At 45.1% G+C, this 7,638-nt stretch overlaps 1 long non-coding RNA gene across 1 annotated transcript; it reads left to right on the top strand.

The window, feature by feature from the left end:
* The first annotated feature begins 5,464 nt into the window (after window positions 1-5,464).
* On the top strand, window positions 5,465-6,113 carry LOC134572266 (uncharacterized). The gene is made up of 2 exons (XR_010085272.1): window positions 5,465-5,899; window positions 5,945-6,113. It is a non-coding gene; the product is annotated as an uncharacterized LOC134572266 (long non-coding RNA).
* The last annotated feature ends 1,525 nt before the right edge of the window (window positions 6,114-7,638 follow it).

Consider the following 7,638-nt stretch of genomic DNA (forward strand, 5'->3'; position numbering starts at 1 on the left):
TAGGGTCACTTGGCAGATATGGATTGACACCTGTCCTCAAAGCCCCTGATACACACTGACACAGAGCAGAATAGGGACTGTTCCCCCTGCATAGGGTCACTTGGCAGGTATGGATTGACACCTGTCCTCAAAGCTCCTGATACACACTGACACAGAGCAGACTAGAGACTGTTCGCCGTCCTCAGAGACCATGATACACACTGACACAGAGCAGAATAGAGACCGGGGGTCTAGAAGCGTGGACACCCAGCACAGGTCGTTCTCATTCAGCCTTTTTATACGAGGATCCCACAACAGGCACGACAGCATGAAAGACCCCATTTGCACAAGGTTGGATGCCGAGCTACTCATTTCCCATTCCTCCTCCTCACACAGAGCAGAATATGGACTGTTCCCCGTCCTCAAAGCCCCTGATACACACTGACAAAGAGCAGAATAGAGACTGTTCCCCGTCCTCAAAGCCCCTGATACACACTGACAAAGAGCAGAATAGAGACTGTTCCCCCTACATAGGGTCACTTTGCAGGTATGGATTGACACCTGTCCTCAAAGCCCCTGATACACACTGAAACAGAGCAGAATAGAGACTGTTCCCCGTCCTCAGAGACCATGATACACACTGACAAAGAGCAGAATAGAGACTGTTCCCCGTCCTCAAAGCCCCTGATACACACTGACAAAGAGCAGAATAGAGACTGTTCCCACTACATAGGGTCACTTGGCAGATATGGATTCACACCTGTCCTCAGAGATCATGATACACACTGACACACAGCAGAATAGGTATGTGGAATAGCACCTGGGGAGCTGGGGGGGTGCCGTTGATGTGGAGCAAAACGCAGCAGTAGAAGAGGACTCAGCCAAGGAGGTTATGGAAGAGGATGGAGAAGGAGGAGTAGAGGAGGTGGCAGCATTCAAATGACAATTGACAATGACAAATGACAATTCATGACAGATCACACAAGTGAATAGCCCTGCCAACGTCGTCTCAGAATTTTTTTGTTATCTAAGAAGAAATAAAAATGCATATCAACGAAAAATGCTGGCGGGCTAATAGTTCGGACAAGCCAACTGTCAGACGCTGGGCAAGGGGGTGACTTTGTGACATTGGCTTCTTACGCTCAAACATGTCCTTGACAGACACCTGACTGTGGGCAGATGAGCGGGAACTGCTCAAGGCGAGAGATGGAGTGGCGGATGGTTGAGAGGGAGCAAGGAGGACAGCAGTGGTTGACGTGGCTGAAGATGCTGGACCATGAGGAGGATGGCGGCTTTGAGTTTGTGTGCTGCTTGTACTCATGTGTTGATCCCATAGGCGTTTGTGATGTGCGATCATGTGCCTACGCAAAGCAGTTGTACCTAGGTGGGTGTTGGACTTCCATGACTCAGTTTCTTTTGGCACAGGTTGCAAATGGCATCGCTGTTGTCAGAGGCAGACACACAAAAAAAATGCCACACTGCTGAGCTCTGCAATGACGGTATTCTGGTGGTGGACACAGCATGCGTTGATTGGCGTGCTGTCGGGCTGACCCCGGGTGCTGATGCCTGCTGTCTGACTATGCCACTAGCTCCTTGCGACGACCTCCCCCCGCTTCCAACTCGTCTCCTCCTCCTCTCTGTCTCCCCATCTGAACTTTCCCCCTGTTCTTCTTCTCTTCTAGTGGGCACCCACGTGACATCCATGGACACATCATCATCATCAACCGCTTCACTTGTATCTGACAACTAAGCAAAGGAAGCAGCAGTGGGTACAACATCATCATCATCACACCGTACGTCCATGTGTGTAATGCTGCCTGCCTGAGACATAGACCAGATATGAGTGGCACTGTGCAATGGCAGAGGTTGGCAAAGGCCTGACACACCCGCTTGAAGACAACTAACTGCTATTCAATCTATAACAGTGAAAAAAGTTTTTGGGTTTTAAATGCACGCTATTGTGACACCAGATATGAGTGGCAAATCACACTTGTTCAGGTTGGCAGAGCACACGCTGAAGGAAGGCCTGACACACCCGCTTTAAGGACACTGACTGCTATTAGCTTAAACTGGAAACCTTTTTTTCTTTGTAAAAGCACGCTACAGAGACACCAGATGTGAGTGGCAACTGTCAAAGTACACTGGCAGGGTTCTTCAGGGCACATGCTGAAGGAAGGCCTGACACACCCGCTTTAAGGACACTGACTGCTATTAGCTTAGACTGGAAAACTGTTTTTCTTTGTAAAAGTACGCTACAGAGACACCAGATATGAGTGGCAACTGTCAAAGTACACTGGCAGGGTTCTGCAGGGCACACGCTGAAGGCCTAATACACCCGCTTTAAGGACACTGACTGCTATTAGATTACACTGGAAAACTTTTTTTCTTTGTAAAAGCACACTATAGAGACACCAGATATGAGTGGCAACTGTCAAAGTACACTGGCAGGGGTCTGCAGGGCACACGCTGAAGGCCTGAAACACCCGCTTTAAGGACACTGACTGCTATTAGCTTACACTGGAAAACTTTTTTTCTTTGTAAAAGTACGCTACAGAGACACCAGATATGAGTGGTGGCACTGACTGGGTAAATGGGCACAGTATCCACTGTGAGCCTGACACAGAAGCTGGCAGGCAACTAACTGCTATTCAATCTATTACAGTGAAAAACATTTTTTTCTTTTTAAATGTCAAGCATAAGCTATTGTGAAAACAGATATGAGTGGTGGCACTAGGCAAATGGGCACAGTATCCACTGAGCCTGACACAGAAGCTGGCAGACAACTAACTGCTCTTCTTCAATCTATTACAGTGAAAAACTTTTTTTGGTTTTAAATGCAAGCTTAAGCTATTGTGACACCAGCAGTGGGTGAGTGGTGGCACTGGGCAAATGGGCACAGTATGCACTGTGAGCCTGACACAGAAGCTGGCAGGCAGGCAACTGCAATTACATTACACAAAAAAAAAAAAAGCAGACTCATGTTCTAGCCCTAAAAAGGGCTTTTTGGGGTGCTATTCTTACAGCAGAGATCAGACGAGTCCTTCAGGATTGTAGTGGACACTGAATACCCTAGCCTAGCTATCAATTTCCCTATCTAATCAGCAGCAGCTACACTTTCCCTCCTCTCACTAAGCATGCAGCTTCAGAATGAATCTAAAATGGACGCTGGGAGGGAGGTGGGAGGGTGTGGAAGGGAGGGTCTGCTGCTAATTTGCTGGAATGTGTCTGCTGACCGTGAGGCACAGGGTCAAAGTTTGCTCAATGATGACGAATAGGGGGCGGATCGAACCGCCCATGTGTTCGTCCGCGGTTGCGAACGCGAACACGCTATGTTCGCCGGGAACTATTCACCGGCGAACAGTTCGGTACATCACTACTGCTCAACAAGCTGGCAAAGAGATTGAAAGATCTCCCTGACTGGCCTTATGGTGCCTTAATGATGTGAGGGAACTTGGTTGCACCTCTGATGGGTGAAGATCAATGTGTGCTCCCTCATAGACCTGGAACAGAAGACATATTTTTCAGTAATCTGCACCTGCCAGAGTGCAGAAAACAAGCTCTGAGCAGTTGACTACCTGTGAGAAACACACAGACTTCACTGGACTACCCCATAGTGGACCTCTAGTGACCATGATCACAGTTGGCACCAGACCACATCATACACAGTCAGCTCTACACATCACTCAAAACTACTCACACACAGCCACCCACATCACACATTAGCCAGCCAAACACAACACTCACAGTTACCCACATCATTCACTACCAACCACACACAGCCATATCACACAAATGACACGGTGAAAAGCACTTATAGCTACTCAACACTAACACACTGTAAACCCCACACCTTTCACACAAATAAATAATAAGTCGACTGTTTAAAAAAAATATCCTCAATTAAAAAAATATAAAAAAATAACACAGGGAACAATTACTGGGTGCATACCCTAATATAGTAGAAAAAAAAAGATTGAAGTTTTAAAAATATTGACACTGTGTCTTTCAGCTTCAGCTTGGTAGCTCGGGTTGAGGAATTAATTTCTAATATGTAAAATACAATATATAATGTAATATAATGTTATGAGAAATGGGAGACAGATGGCAACCCGATTGGCAAAATTATTCCATGTGTGCAATTGCATAATTAATGTATCTTACTCCAAATAACTTCCTACATAATGTGTGCATAGCACACCAAGCAGCAGAGGTTTCCTTGTCCTAATAACAACATACATCAGTCGCAAAATAGTAGAGGGGAAGAAAAAGGGAAATAAGCAAATTGGTTGCTCCTTTCTAAAACAATCACATGGGATGTCCCCACAGACAATAATTTTGTGAAGTTATTCTAAACCTTGTAATTAACAGGAGAACATTAGCTCTTTGATTTACAGGAAATAATTCAGAAGACATCATTGGTGTGAATTACGATCCTTGTGAATCTATGTGAGTGTCTGAAAAAATTATCGGTATTTTAAAACCTACAGACAATTGGCGGCTCTAGACATTGCAAGGCCTTAGGCGAAACTCAAACATGAGGCCCCCACTAAATCCATTAGTGAAAAAATAGGGGTTGACGTGTGTGTATAATAAGCTGTAGATATAGTGACCACCTCCTGTCCGTTGTCTTCACCCGTATGGCCAACTCGCGCTTGCAGGACTTCTCGCGGGCGGCTCCCTTCCTATGGAGCCTGCCTACTGCCATCAGACTCTCCCCTAGTCTTGCAGCTTTTAGGAAGTGCCTTAAAACCCATCTCTTTAGGAAAGCTTATGGCCTCCAATACTAACCCCTACCTCACATACCTGTCTCTTGCCCTCTCCTAAAGGGCAGCCCACCTTATTTGATTGCAAATTCCTGTCCTAATGTGTTTTACACTCCACCTCTTATAGAATGTAAGCTTGATTGAGCAGGGTCCTCTTCAACCTATTGTTCCTGTAAGTTTATTTGTAATTGTCCTATTTATAGTTAGATCCCCTCTCATAATATTGTAAAGCGCTATGGAATCTGTTGGCGCTATATAAATGGCATCGCTGTTGTCAGAGGCAGACTCCCCTCTATCACCCTTAATAATGGAGTTGCAAGAACCTTTAACATTAACACATACCATCTTATGCCTTGTCAAATTCCATGCCATGTATTTAGCTATACTGCGTCATACTTTGAAAAAACTTCATGTCATGTTTTACTAATGTTGTTATGCATGTCATTTAGATACATGTGTTTTTATTTATGAATTGATTGGTTGTGGGGTTATATATGCACATTTGCACTTTGTTATCCATATGCATGATTAAGGCTCCACCAGGGCCGGACTGGGAAAAAAATTAGGCCCGGGCATTTTTCAATCAGAGCGGCCCCCTAAGAAGGGGGCAGGGCCAGAGAGGGTGTGTTTTGTCAGCTCCGCTGAAGAGCTCTAGCATTAGAAAAAGGCCCTGTATTTGTTCTGTGCCGCACAAGCAAATGTAATAACATGCTTGTGTGGAGTGTTGATCATTATTTAATGTGTAGTTTGCAATATATATGTGTATTATATGGTATGGTGCATATATATATCTAATATGAATGTACATTTAGCTGTTAAAATAGGTGTATGAAATATTGCAGACCTTTTTGCTTAGATTTGAAAAAGTTACATTTTCAATGACATTTCCACAAGGTTAACAGCTAAAAGGTTGAAGTTAAATTAGAACAAACACATGTGTTGTCAGTCAAATGTATACAAAACACTTCACTTAATTTTGATGCTAACTATAGGCAGAGCCATCTAGGGTATATCCCAAACTTAGATATTCAATACATTACATCATGCAACAAGTTAGAAAACCTTTTTGGGAGTATTACACAGGTGGGGGCTGCTTTATGGAGGACAAAATGGCTATTTAACTGAAGGAGAAAGAGTGGGACGTTGTCATTCATTCAGTCATACATTCAGTCATTCAGTCATACATTCAGTCATACATTCAGTCATTCATTCATTCATTCATCTACTCTTACTCTGCATGCTGTCACCACACATCTGAAAGGTATACAGGGACATATGCTGTAGCCACTAATACATTTGGTAAGATTAATTATTTACTGACTATTTTTGCATTCTGTAACATTCATTCAATACACTTTTATCTTATATTTATTTGAGTAATTGTTTCATTTATTACAATATTATTACAGTGCCTTTTGGGTCTTCAGACACTGGATTATTTTAGTGATAGTCAAGTTATCATCTAGAATGGTTAAGGAAAACAGTATTTATAAGTAATTTGGGAACGGAAGGGTCTGCTCCGTATACAGCTATAGATTGCATAAAGACACACTAAGCTTAGAATGACCCGGAGTGACCTTTTGTCGGTAAAGGTCCACATCATACCTGAAGCGAGCCATAACTATCAATATTGAAGGATCACCGAAAACCGACAGCTTGCTTTTAAATTGTCTCTGGTGTCTCCACAAGTGGGATACCAGAGGACAAAAGGGCCAGGAAAGTGTATGGTGCATATGTCTGGAGCCTGCTTGTGGGATTGCGTGTGTGTAGAGTGTGGTGTGGTATTGTGTAAATAGGTTGATTTCATTTGTGTTTGTGGTGTAATATGTGTGGCTAGGGGCTGTAGAGAGTGTGTGTATAGGGGGCATAGTGTTATAGGGCATGTAGCGAGTGTGTGCATATGGGCTGTAGTGTGTGTGTATAGGTGACGTAGTGTGTGTAGGGGTTGTAGAGAGGGTGTGTTTAGAGAATGTTGTATGTGTTTGCTGACAAGGAATGTAGTGTGTGTGTAGGTGGTGCCATCGCCGGCCCTTTAAATGCCACAGCCGCCTGAGCACTCTATAGATTACAGGGAGGGAGGGGGAGGGGGGAAGAATATTACAGGGAGGGGGGGAGTATATTACAGGGAGGGAGAGAGAATATTACAGGGAGGGGGGAGAATATTACAGGGGTGAGAATATTACAGGGAGGGAGGGGGGAGTGAAGAAAATTACAGAGAGGGAGGGGGGAGAAGATTACAGAGAGGGAGTGAAGAAAATTACAGGGAGGGAGGGGGGATAATATTACAGGGAGGGGGGATAAGATTACATGGAGGGGGGGGGGCGATTACAGGGAGGGGGGAGTGAAGAAGATTGGAGGGAGAAGAAGAGAAGATTACAGGGAATGAGGGGGGAGTGGAGAAGATTGGAGGGATGGGGAGAAGAAGAGAAGATTACAGGGAGGGAGGGAGGGGGGAGTGGAGAAAATTACAGGGAGGGAGGGGGAGAAGAAGAGAAGATTACAGGGGGGGAGAAGAAGAGAAGATTATGGGGGGAGAAGAAGAGAAGATTAGGGGGGAGGAGAAGAGATTACAGGGAGGGAAGGGGGAGAAGTAAAGAAAATTACAGGGGGGAGAAGAAAAGAAAATTACAGGGGGGAGGGGAGAAGATTACAGGGAGGGGGGAGAAGAAGAGAAGATTACAGGTGGGAGCAGAAGAGATTACAGGGACGGGGGGAGAAGAAGAGGAGAACACAGGGAGGGGGGGAAGAAGTGGAGAACACAGGGAGGGGGGAATAAGAGGAGATGAGAACACAGGGAGGGGGGGTTGAGGAGAACGTGGGGGAGGGAGAGACCACTAAAGGAGGGAGGGGTGGTGGAGAGACCACTAGGGGAGGGGGGTGAGGAGAGACCGCTAAG

Source organism: Pelobates fuscus, chromosome 9 (assembly GCF_036172605.1).
Source record: "Pelobates fuscus isolate aPelFus1 chromosome 9, aPelFus1.pri, whole genome shotgun sequence".
NCBI lineage: Eukaryota > Metazoa > Chordata > Amphibia > Anura > Pelobatidae > Pelobates > Pelobates fuscus.